Consider the following 13,870-nt stretch of genomic DNA (forward strand, 5'->3'; position numbering starts at 1 on the left):
TTCCTGCTACAGGTAATCTTTGCAGGAAATAATTCCTCTTTGATGGTAATCCGACATACAAGGAAAGGTGAGTCAAGGATAGGGAAGACCATAGCAAATGAAAAGGAGCAGAGATGGTTCACCCAAGATAGGTCATTCAGGATGAACGAGTCTTTTTAACGAGTGATGTTGCCCACGTTTATTACACATTTTGTCTGCTGTTCCAACTTCAGGAATGCTAAAGGTTTTTTTTTATGCTTTAGGAAATACATTCCACTTAGCTTCTTAGAGCTAAACTCCGTAGAGCGCTTCAGCAAGTAATTCTTCTTCAAAGACCCTGAACAGCAACAAAAAGAACTGCTCAGATATTTATAGAGATGTTATTGCCATCAGAACAAAAGGTAGAAGAGTATTAAAGAAAACTCTTTATATAGTACCGTGCTTTATACGGGTTGGGATCTCAGTGTGGAGTTGGGCTGTGGCTCACACCATTCCAATGTTTGTCTTCTTTGGCCAAGGACCCAAGCCCATGGGAAGGCTGGCTTCACAGCATCCCAGCAAGAGCATCATGGTGTCAGGCTTTGGGGGCTCTGCTTCCTCCCCTCTTGGCCGTAGATAAGCAGTACCAAGAGAAGGCAGTCTCTTACCAGTAACAGAAATGTTTAATGAACGCAGCAAAAGAACAAGCAACCATTCTCAGAGCGCAGGTGCTTCCAATTAGGGCTCCTCCCACTTCCCTCTAGTAACTTCCGTCCTCTCGTCTCCTAGCCTCCTGATCTCTGAACCATTGAGCCTTTTGCAAAGTCACCTAAACTAATCTCCTAGCCTTGGGACTGAGAGGCTGAACATCTTCCAGTGAGATAGAATCTGCTAGCTCACTCTCTCCCCATTCTTCTTCTTGCTGTTCACCTCCCAGTTCTGCCCAACTATTGTCCTCCGAACTGTGCCCCTCAGCAAACCATTGTTCAAAATCAACACTACTCCACTGCTCCTGTGGAGTTTCAGGATCCTGGCCATGAGCAGGGGGAGGGGTAGGCTCCCACCATTCCTCATCAGAGTTGTACTCCTCAGTGTGGTCTCTGACACATGGCAAGGGAGAGACTGGCTCCATCCATGAGATGGAGTGCTTGCTCTCTTCTGCCATTCATGTCACCATTCATTTTCCCTTTTTTAAATATTGTGAGCAAGTATGTGAGGGGACTCTCTTATCTATCTATCTAGCTATCTATATCTATCTATCATTTATCTATCTATATCTACCTATCTATCTATCTATCTATCATCATCTATCATCTATCATCTATCATCTATCATCTATCATCTATCATCTATCATCTATCATCTATCTATCTATCATCTGTCTATCTGTCTGTCTGTCTATCTGTCTGTCTATCATCTATATCTATCTATCTATCTATCTATCATCTATCTATCTATCTATCTATCTATCTATCTATCTATCTATCTATCATCTATCCTATATCTATATCTATATCTATATCATCTATATCTATATCTATATCATCTATAATCTACAGTGGTACCTCGGGTTAAGTACTTCATTCGTTCCGGAGGTCCATTCTTAACCTGAAATTGTTCTTAACCTAAAGCACCACTTTAGCTAATGGGGCCTCCTGCTGCCGCTGCACCACCGGAGCACGATTTCTGTTCTTATCCTGAAGCAAAGTTCTTAACATGAAGTACTATTTCTGGGTTAGCGGAGTCTGTAACCTGAAGCATATGTAACCCGAAGCGTATGTAACCCGAGGTACCACTGTATCTATCATCTATCTATCTATCATCTATCTATCATCTATCTATCTATCTATCTATCTATCATCATCTATCTCAGCACCTAGCTCTTACCACCAGAAAGTCCTTCCTAACGTTTCAATCCTGCTTTGTAACAAGCCCAGGTAATTCCACCCTCCAAAATCTGAGCAGGAATTTAGAGGAGGGTAATTTCAGAAGCATCACTAGTTTTAGAAGACATTCAATGAGTGGACGTCCTAGGTTAAGACCTAAGTAATTGGCTGGCTATGTTCTGCGACCACCGGTGTAACGCTCTGGCTTGCATTGCAAAAGCACCCTCGTCCCTCCCCTCTGGCTGTATGTATTTGTGGTTCAAGAGGCTACGAAGCAATCTGAAGGTGTAGGTGAATAAAGTGGATTTGTTTTATATGATTTGGGTCCATTCCAAAAGATTAAGCTCTGTAGCTACTCGAGATGAGTAATACTCCAAGCTGTGATTGGACAGAAGAGACAGCTTCTCATAAAAGAGATGTGGGGGTGAGGGGAGAGAATCAATATGATTACATAGATAGGGAAGGACATTGTTTTTCTTGATTGAAGAAGTGGATGTCAGTGTAATTTCATACAGTGGGCTAGCTAGCCCACATTACTAAATCTTATGTGTTTCCACTATTCACTTCCATAGCAACCGGGGGGTGTCTTCTTCATGTTCGTTTAAAGCATTTTTAGCTGCAATAGGCTCAGAAAGTGGTTTACAAAAACAAACTGTAAGATACAGTGGTACCTTGCGTTAAGAACTTAATTCGTTCTGGAGGTCCGTTCTTAACCTGAAACTGTTCTTAACCTGAGGTACCACTTTAGCTAATGGGGCCTCCCGCTGCCACCACGCCACCGGAGCACGATTTCTGTTCTGATCCTGAAGCAAAGTTCTTAACCCAAGGTACTATTTCTGGGATAGCGGAGTCTGTAACCTGAAGCGCATGTAACCTGAAGCATGTGTAACCCGAGGTACCACTGTAATTAAAAGGCACAATTCAAGTATGCAGTAAGAGTTGTTCAACAGTGGAAGTTCTCCCTCCCTCCCTTCCTTGGAAGTTTTTAAGCAGAGGTTGGATGTTCATCTATTGTGGATGCTTTGGCTACAATTCCTGCATTGCACAGGTTTGGATTAGATAACCCTTGGTTTCCCTTCCAATTCTATAATTCTATGCCATCATGTATTTTTTTTTCCAGTTTAAAATGCATGGCAGACAATGCCTAAGAGATGAGGAAGGCAAGCTCAGCCACCAGTTCTTAAAGTTACAGTTATAAGAATGGCCAGTTGTGAGGGGAAGAGTTAAGGTAACCCCGATGAAACGGCTGCTGCTATGTGACAGCGGAGAGATGAGCTGCTTCTCTCACATAACACTAGAACTTAAATGGCTGCAACCTGTCCTAGGACCTCATAGTGAAAGGCAGGTAAGAACTTGTCAGGGAACTGCCATCAGAGCCAGAGGGAGAGGGCTCTAGAGGGGTTCCGGAGAGTGTCCCGGGAGGGAGAGAAGCAGCCCATCTTTTGGGGAAGGAATTCAGCGTAGCACCAGTGGAGAAGGGGGGCAGATGGGGGAATCGGCAAGGTGGCTCCATGACTCCTCGCCAGAGACCAGCGGGGAGAGCACGGGTCCTCCACTGCCCACACCCTCCCTGCGCAGAAGGCTTCCGCGCAGGGAGAGTAGGCGGCAACTAGGCATCAAAGAGCTTCTTTGCTGGAAGAAGTTCAAGAAACGTCCACTGACGGATTCTGCCAGCGATTGAGACAGCCACGGTGAGAGGCTGTCCAGACAGAAAGGGTTCACCCAGGTAACCCAGCCAGGTGTGGCATCGATTTACGCACGAGCAGCCCCTAGAACCACTACAGAACTGAACCAACAACAATCTGTTGCGAAGACATTGCAAGATATAGCACTTAGAAGCAAGACCACAATGCTATCATTAGGCCAAATAGGTGCAGTATTGACCTCTGAGGGACACAGATTTTTACAAGTTAGTCTTTGTTCTGCCTTATAGATTTCTGACAATACTTTACTTTCATTATATATCGGGAATAATTTTATCATTTAAAAAATTATTCATACATTAGAATTGTTTTGATGTATTTGTGAAATAGAGGAAACATAGACTTGATTGGAGGCTATGTGTTATACACATAGTGAAAATGCACTTAATTTTAAACGTAATCTTATTTAGAAAATATATTACACTTTCTAGTGAGCTACGGCTGATTAGAAAGGAAAAGCAAAAACAAAAAAACACCCACCATCTGGAGCTCAAATATTATCGCTTTACTTATTCTTGCGATTTAAAATACATTTAGCAGTTGAAGTTCCAAGGTCTATGCTTTTTCTTTTTCTCCACAAGACATCTGCTTTTGAAAACTGAAGTTAGCAAAAAATAAATAAAATAAATAAAAGGAGGGTACAAATAGTTAGCCTTGCCTAGGGTACAAAATAGCCTGACAGGGAAAATGCTTACAAGGTAGTGAAAGTAAACATTGGTGATAGGCATGCTTTTCTTCATACAATTCCCCCTGAGAGTGACAGAACATCTTCAAGCCCCATCAATCCCAGGGAAACTTACTTACTTAGCCCTGCCTGCTAACTGCTCTAGGATGTGTCCAGTTAAAATACCTGTTTTCAAAGGTTTTAAAAAACGGGAAATTGTAGAATTGGAAAGTTGGAAGGTACCCAAGGATCATCTAGTCCAACCCCTTGCAATGCAGGAATCTCAACACACACACCCCAATCCAATTTTAAACTATATTGGACCCAGCTTAGCTTTGCAAATGTGCTAGCAGTTTTATTGCTTCATCACTAGGAGGAACAAGGAAAGACTGCAGATTCTGAAGTAGACTCATGATGCAATCTGGGTCATGATACACTCAAAGCTGCTCAGGTGAGTTATACTAGGAACCAGAGTTTGCATGGCAAGACTCTCGAGCTGACCCCCCATTAGGGTAAATAAATTCACACAGACACGGATATTTTCTTTCAGGTTTTGGGCAAAAATTTGGCCACAATTTTATTGATTACAGGAATAAGAGCAGTATTGGCTTAGGCATTGGCAAGACTATATCTGACTCCTGTCTGCTTTGCAGGAAGTCCATAGGGTAAACCCCCCCAAAGGGAAATTGCTTTGGGGGGACCCGCCTGCATCTCCCCTAGTGTTCCCAGAGGCCTGGCATGTGAGATTTTGACCAGCTTCGGCCCATCTGAAGGTGAAGCTGATACAGGCTCGCCTTATCTTGAGCCCAAGCAGAGCGTCGTCACACACAGCGGAAGGATAAGCAGTATGTGCCACATTCTTAACTTTATTTACACTCTATGCTGAGAGAATACAAACATGCATCTTGCCTCTGCGAGAGCAGAGAAGCAACTCCTCTCGGAAACAAAGAACACCGAGAGAACAGAGAAAAACAGGAAACCAGTGTACGTCACATCCAGTCTCCCATTCCCGTGGGAACCCAACAGTAACTCTGACTGTGGAATGCAAAACAATGTCTTGTGACTGCAGTTGCTGCTCAGTGAGGGAAATAGAAACCAACATAGCATGGCCCTCACCTTTCAAGCGGACTGGACAGGAACCAGGCCCCGGATTCCTTTAACGGAATACCCTTGAAATGGAGGGGCAGGCGATGGCCAACTTCCCCTCCCCCATTCACCATAAGCCAATGCCTAACCGCCAACCATTACCAAGTTGTGACGATTGCTAAGAGGTAGGTAAAAACCAAGTGGCCCGTGCCAATTTGCCAAATGGAAAAAATTCCTACCCAGCTCCTGACTCAAGCCGGGCAACCAACCAAAGTCCAAAGCAAGGCCAAAGAATCTAAATTAAAGGGAGGGTGGGCGGGTGTTCGGCAGCGTGAAGCAGGAGCCAAGCACACGTCGCGCTGCCGCTTTTATACTTTTCCCCACCATCACCCTTTGAATTGATTGGGCAATAGCCCTGGGTGATTGTGATGCCACCCCAGTGTGATAGCTCCATCCATGCCAGGGTGGGGGGAACCAGGTTGAGAGCCTGCCCGCAACCAGGACCATCTATTAAGATGATCCCATTTGCCAGATTCTCCTCAAACCACCCCTCTAACTGATTCTGCTTGGCATCATTCTTGAGGGTTTTTGCCTGGCTGGGACGTGTTACTACATTCTGATAATTTCTCTTGCTTGCCTGGTTGAAGCAGAGAGAGAGGTGGTGGCAATTTTACCTGTATGCAGGTAAAATTCACATTTGATACTCTACCCATCTTTGGGTACTCTACCCCATTCACCCTCAGAAGGCAATGTGACCCTAAGGATGGAAATTATTTCCTGTCCCTGCACTGTGTGAAAAGGAGCTTCCTTTCATCATCTGTCCTGAATCACCTGTCAATCAGTTTCCATTGAATGGTCCTTAATTCTGGAATTATGAGAGATTATGCAGGTGGGAGATGTTCCCTCTTGCCTATGAAATTGCAGGTCTCGGGTGGCGCTGTGGGTTAAACCACAGAGCCTAGGACTTGCCGATCAGAAGGTCAGCGGTTCGAATCCCTGCGATGGGATGAGCTCCCGTTGCTCGGTCCCTGCTCCTGCCCACCTAGCAGTTCAAAAGCACGTCAAAGTGCAAGTAGATAAATAGGTACTGCTCCAGTGGGAAGGTAAACGGCGTTTCCATGCGCTGCTCTGGTTCACCAGAAGTGGCTTAGTCATGCTGGCCACATGACCCTGAAGCTGTACGCCGGCTCCTTCGGCCAATAAAGCGAGATGAGCGCCGCAACCCCAGAGTCAGTCACGACTGGACCTAATGGTCAGGGGTCCCTTTACCTTTACATATTTGTTGAAAAGACTCCTTTTTGTGCTTAACTCTCTGCATGTATGTGTTGGATCATAGCCATAGTTGGCTGCAGCATTTCGAAAATCTGCTCAAGCTACTGGGATAAAAATAATTTTTAGACAGCATTTTTTTTGTTATAGTTTTTGCATTGCAAAAGAATTGATGTAGTGGTGGGTTCCTTCCTTTGTTGCAGGCAATGTTTCCTAAGAAGCCTGCCTTTCTTAATTTAATATTGGAATGTGAAGCAGAAATTAACTTGTATATGAGCCAAAGCAACAACAACAAAAGCTTAGATGGGAGTCTGGTGAAGGGGAAATGGTTGCTTTTGAAAATCTGTCGGGAACAGCCAGTGTGCCAAGGTCAAGAAGTTCCACTCTTCTTATTTTCCTATTCTGACATATTATTTCAGACGTGTCGTATTATGTTGTGTCAAACCGAACAGGCCGCCTGAGAAATGATGATGGGACTAACACAACCAGATGTGAAACATCATGTCATCCTGTGTGCCAAAAGGGATGTTGGAAGGATCAAGAAGGAGACAGTTATTGTGCTTAACCCTTTCCTTCCTCCATTGTGACTGGGTTGTGAATGGAGACGGTGCAAACTGGCTTCTTATACGACGTATTTCAAAAAGTGAAAATCCAGACGTGAAAGTTGTTGAGCTGTTTTGGCCGAAGGTTGTGCAGCCAAAGTTGTTTTGAGATATTTCTAAGGAAATTTGCCAAAAACGAGACTTCCAACATGGGTTTTTATACGTCTGGACATTTATTTTCCCCCCATAATTTTTATTGAATTTTTTCCATATTTCATTTAATTCAATACACATATTCACAACTTATATTATTTGCTCAAAATGAGCTTAGACTTCCTTCTATCTCTCTTTCTGACATCCCTATAGTCTATAACATATTTTTCGCATTCCCATAGTCATTTCTTTATCCTATAGTCACCTTAAAATATCACATTCTTGTTTACAAATCAACATCTTAATTTCACATTACAAAACATTTCACGTTAATGCTACAAACGTTTTTAAATGAGTACAATTTTCTGATAAGTAAATAATAAATTTGCTCCAGTCCTTTTGATATTTTTCTTCGGGTCGATTCCTGATTCTCCCTGTCAGCTTCGCCAACTCCACAAATTCTACCCTTTTTATTCTCCAGTCTTCCAATGTAGGGAGTTCTTGCTGCTTCAACCTTTGAGCCAGAGGATACGTCTGGACATTTAAGCGATATCCGACTGCCGTATTCCGGCTATGTCTGGGAAATTTCGGACGTATGGCAAACCTAAGAGATGGGGAATTCTTTTTTTGTTAAGCCTGAGGGTCCCATTTTCTTCCAGGAGCTACTGGCTCATGATAGGAAGGGCCAGAGGCAAAGGTGGATAGAGCAATGACTACAAATGGTAGCCCAAAGACACACTCGCTCCAATGTGGTTGCAGACCACATTGAGCAAACTGCATCCAGACCTATGTGGTCATTGCAATACATTATCCTTCATCTGAGGAGTGTTGGACGGTATGCTCTTGAAGAAGCTGCAGCTCAGCATTCAGCATATGTATTTCTCATACATAATTCATCCTATATTACTTAGCAGAGGAAAACAGAGGGAATCAATCAGCTGCGGGAGGCCTTACATGAATTGTACCCCCCTCGCCGCCGCAAAAAATACCAAACTAATTCTCTATCTAAAATGACTATCTTCATAACCACCAAGCACAGCAGAGTGCTTGTGGCACACTATTTATCACTTCTTAATTCACCCCCCCCCACCTCTGATAATACATTCTTATTCAAAACATTTTTGACTGGATAATAAGAATCTACAGTAAAGTCCGTCTCCTTGATTGAAGTATGATTATATTCCAACTGCCACGGTCAATAGGCAGCCCCCATGTTCCCGGCTTTGTCGATATGGCACCATTTTAAATGCCTGCCTGAGTTTTAGAAGCTGACATTTTGGAGCCTGTGATCCATGCTGAGCTAATTTAATAGAGATGCAAACCGGGATGTTGCTGCCAGGCTGACAGAGTCCGCTGACAGACTCGCTAGGATCTGCTAGGGCCAGGCCAAATATATCTCTCCTTTCCCCCGACCAGACTCCATCAGTTAATGGAGAATGGGGATGCTTTTGAAAATCATCAGTGCCACCACCACTACACCAATGGGACACAGCGCACACGCCTTCCACCATCGCAAGAAAACCCATTAATCCCAGTTTTATTTTATTCTTTGGCAGATTTAGAAGGGGTGACACTGCCCACACATCAATAAATAAATTTAGAAAGGGGCAAGATAAGGTGCAGATGCACAAAGCATTTTTTTTAAAAAAAATCAAGGTGACTTGAGTTCTGCTCTGTTTTCTCTTTCTTCCCAACCAGGGTGGCCCTACCCTCTGCCTGCCCTTCAGAGCTGGCACATCACACAGGGCTGGTCCTCGGTGGCGGCAGCCTCTCCTCCTCCTCGCCTGCTCTCTTGAAGCTGCTATGACCTGACCAAGGGTGCGCAGCCTGGGAGTCATTTTGGACTCACAGCTGTCCATGGAGGCGCAGGTCAATTCTGTGTCCAGGGCAGCTGTTTATCAGCACCATCTGGTACACAGGATGAGACCCTGCCTGTCCGCAGACTGTCTCGCCAGAGTGGTGCATGCTCTAGCCAGCTCTCGCTTGGACTACTGCAATGCGCTCTACATGGGGCTACCTTTGAACAGTGGCGTAGCGTGGGTTGTCAGCACCCGGGGCAAGGCAAGTAATTTGCGCCCCCTAACCCGTGGATTTGCACCCCCTAACCCGTGGATTTGCACCCCCTAACCCATGGATTTGCCCTAACCCCAGATGTTGTGCCCGGTGCGGCCGGCCCCCCTGCACCCCCCACGCTACGCCACTGCCTTTGAAGGTGACCCAGAAACTACAACTAATCCAGAACGCAACAGCTAGACTGGTGACCAGGAGCGGCCGCCAAGACCATATAACACCGGCCTTGAAAGACCTACACTGGCTCCCAGTATGTTTCCGAGCACAATTCAAAGTGCTGGTGCTGACCTTTAAAGCCCTAAATGGCCTCGGCCCAGTATACATGAAGGAGCGTCTCCACCCCCATCGTTCAGCCCAGACACTGAGGTTCAGTGCCGAGGGCCTTTTGGCCATTCCCTCACTGAGAGAAGCCAAGTTACAGGGAGCCAGGCAGAGGGCCTTCTTGGTAGTGGCACTCACCCTGTGGAATGCCCTCCCACCAGATGTCAAAGAGAACAACAACTACCAGACATTTAGAAGACATCTGAAGGCAGCCCTGTTTAGGGAAGCTTTTAATGTTTAATAGGTTATTGTATTTTAATATTCTGTTGGAAGCTACCCAGAGTGGCTGGGGAAACCCAGCCAGATGGGCAGGGTATAAATAATAAATTATTATTATTATTATTATTATTATTATTATTATTATTATTATTATTGAGGCCAGCAGCCTTGGAGAGCCCATAGAGAGGAGGTGCTTTTTTCTGGGGGTATGCACGGGTACGCATACCCCTAAACATTTTGTGAATCTAAGTTTGGCCTCCTTGAGGGGCAGTGTTTCAATAGGAGTAGGAAAATGAGAGTACCCCTAAACATTTTTTAAAAGAAAAAAAGCACTGTAGAGAGGTGACTGGATACTCTCTCACAGCCAAAGCCAATACAGCCATTTGTCCCAAGTGGCAGTGGGTCACTGTCCTTCCCAAGCTCAGTGGCGACAGCACTGGTGGGGGAAATCTGGGACTAAATCAGAAGCTGGTATGGCTTTTGTAATTCCAGGACTATCCCAGGAAAATTGATACACTTAGAGGGTGTGTGTTCCACCCCCACCCCAATTGCTTGCAATCCCAGGTGGGGAGAGAGCTGTTGCAGGCAGGTTTTGCTTGTAGGATAATGTCAAATGGCTATTGTGGTTGCTCGAGAGTAACCAGGCAGGACTCCAAACCTGTGTTTTACAGGTTTTATTTTGGTGCAAACTATTTACAGTGAAGAGCCCCAAAGCTCATGCCTGGCTCAATCGCTAGCAGAATCCGGGAGTGGTCTCTCTTTGGACCTCCCCCGACATAAGAGTTTCATTACCCCCAACCTTCTCCTTCCCTCTTTGCGCCTTAGGCTACTGCGCAGGATGGGCGACAGCAAGGGCATGTTTCCCTCCTGTCCGGCTTGCCCAGAAGTGGTGTTAAGGCTCCCACCAGCATCCTCTGGTCCTTGCACCTCTTCCCCACTAGAGGTGGGGCTTTCCTCCTCCCGGGAAAAGGAACTGCTTCGCAAGATTTTTGGAGGCTTCCAGTAACACAACTGCCCTTCTATTTCTCGCCTCTGAGCCGATGGCAGTTCCCTGACAGATAACCATAATGGGCACCTGGTTTGCCCCAGTGAGAACAGGATTCTGGACTTGATCAGGGTTGCCTGGTCCAGCAGGGCCCTGCCTCTGTTCTTATGACACCTCTGCTTCATCCAGATGCTCTCCTGTGCGGTGGGACAGGGATTTCTGGCCCATTTCTTTCTGTCCCTCGGCTTAAGCTTTGGGGGTTGGGTGGACTGTAGCTCCAAATAAACAAGTGACATATATTTCACTGCATATTTTAGCGGTGAAAGAGAAGCCATTCCTTCCGTCCTGCTTTCTTTCCAAGACACTGGGCTGTCTGCAACATCTATTGTTCTTTTTAAAGGATCTGTCATTGTGATTTTTAAGGCCAAGCAGTGGCTGTATATCTGTGGTAAACTTTAAGGAAACTGCCGGTTTTAGATAAATGGATGCTATTAAAGTTATAAGTTATGGCAGGCAGAGAGGCCAATACAAACCTCTGTTGTTTATGTCCCTTATTTCTGCCTGCAACACATTTCTGTGCGGCGTTCAGGTCCTTTCATCAAATTCCTGAACACGGCAATCAAGTATGTCTAAATTTCACTTTCTTTTATCAGAGGAAGCTGATGACGAACCTTTGTATATTGCCTCATCAGTTGAGGAAATGCCAATGTAGTAGTTCTGGACTTTACGGCCTTATCAAAAGTAACAATAAAAGAAGCCATTCCTTCTCCTGGGGGTGCACTCAGGGCCTATAATATGACAGAGCTATCATGAACAGAGCCAGCAAATAAAAGGTCTTTCGGACAAAATCTGACATATGGACCAGGAACATAATAACAAGAGCAGCACCTGGCAAAGCTGAATGTGTGAAAACTATCCAGGAGAGGAGAATCTTGCTGGGTCAGGACAAAGACATAGGACATAGTCCAGTACCTTGTTCTCACAGTGGCCAGTCAGATGCCTGGGGGCAGCCTACAAGTAGGATATGAACACAACAGCACACACACACTTGTGGTTCCCAGCAACTGGTATTCAGAGGTTTACTAACTGACAGTGGAGGTAGACGATAGCCACCAGGGGTAGTAGCCTCATCCTCTGTTTCTTGTGTCCTCTCTTCTGTTTCCAAATTTATCTCAACTTTGTTGTTGTTGTTTAGTCGTTTAGTCGTGTCTGACTCTTCGTGACCCCCTGGACCAGAGGACGTGACCCCCTGGACCAGAGCCAGGCACTTCTGTCTTCCACTGCCTCCCGCAGTTTGGTCAAACTCATGCTGGTAGCTTTGAGAACACTGCCCAACCATCTCGTCCTCTGTCGTCCCCTTCTCCTTGTGCCCTCCATCTTTCCCAACATCAGGGTCTTTTCCAGGGAGTCTTCTCTTCTCATGAGGTGGCCAAAGTATTGGAGCCTCAGCTTCAGGATCTGTCCTTCCAGTGAGCACTCAGGGCTGATTTCCTTAAGAATGGATAGGTTTGCTCTTCTTGCAGTCCATGGGACTCTCAAGAGTCTCCTCTTTAAAGTCTCAACTTTATGGTCAACTTAATATGAACTATGCAGTTGTGTTGTAAGCATCAGCAGCTACACTATCCAGTGAGCACTGATCCACTAGCATGAGCCCTACTATCTTTTTTTTTTTAACAGATATTTATTAGAGTTTTACAAAATGAAAAAAGAAAAAAAGAAAAATACAAAGTAAAAATAGATAAAAAACAATTCCATTTTTCCATCACTTTCTTTCATTTGCTTATTTCCCGGACCTCCTCACACCTCCCTTTTTGTCTTCCAGTTCAGTTTGTTAGTTCAGCAAATCCTTCCCCTCTTTGTTTATCCTAATCTTTAATCTTAAAATAATGTGTAACATTAACTTTTGATTGTTAATAGCCCATTTTTTCCACACTCCTTATAGCGTTATAGCTAAAAACCACATAAGTTTTCATCCAACATCATTTTAACATTCATTAATTTTACAATATTTCTGTAAGTAGTCTTTAAATTTCTTCCAATCTTCTTCCACCGACTCTTCGCATGAGCCCTACTATCAATGAATATTTCATTGATAATTATTCGGTATATTCCGAAACAGTTAAACTACTCCGGATATACAGTCCTTTTGAGTCTTTGGAGAGACGTCTTCCTTTGAGAGATGGCTTGGCGTTCCTTGCTATTCATTGATTTGTTTGATTCTTTGTTTGACTCTGATACATATAACAACTTGTATATTTTGTGAGATGTGTTGTATGATATATATACTGTTTTGAAGTGGCTTATTCATATATTTTGAATGACATCATAACCAATTATATATTCACTAACAGTTATTAGCCAGCCTGTTGCATTGGCATTTTTGTAGATTGTTACATTTTGCAACACAGGAGTTTGTGTTTGTCCAAATTTATCTCAGCATAATCCAAATCACCCCAACTCCATCCTGGGGGAGCAGGGTGAAAGGATATTGCTCAGTGTATCTGCCTTGCATCCAAAAAGTTCTGGGTCCATCCCCTGGAATCTCCAGGTGGGAGTGTTCTTATTATTATATTTAGTCATGTTCACCTTTTCCCCCAGTCTGGGATGTAAGGCAGCTTATGAAAATAAAATACAAGCTAAAAACATAGCAAAGACAATCATTAAAATGACTGCTGAATTAAAAACAGAAAAATATTCATTAACAACACAGACCAGGGAAAAAAAGGAAAAAAGAAATCTTGTTGGATAGAATATTGAATACTACAAGTCACATTGAAAAATTATTACAAATAAACTTTTAGAATCCTAGAACTCAAGGGAACCTGAGGATCTTCTAGTCCATGAGTAGGCAAACTAAGGCCCAGGGGCCGGATCCGGCCCAATCGCCTTCTCAATCCAGCCTGCGGACGGTCCACGAATCAGCGTGTTTTTACATGAGTAGAATGTGTCCTTTTATTTAAAATGCATCTCTGGGTTATTTGTGGGGCCTGCCTGGTGTTTTCACATGAGTAGAA

The sequence above is a fragment of the Podarcis raffonei genome, chromosome 11, assembly GCF_027172205.1.
Source record: "Podarcis raffonei isolate rPodRaf1 chromosome 11, rPodRaf1.pri, whole genome shotgun sequence".
Taxonomy (NCBI): domain Eukaryota; kingdom Metazoa; phylum Chordata; class Lepidosauria; order Squamata; family Lacertidae; genus Podarcis; species Podarcis raffonei.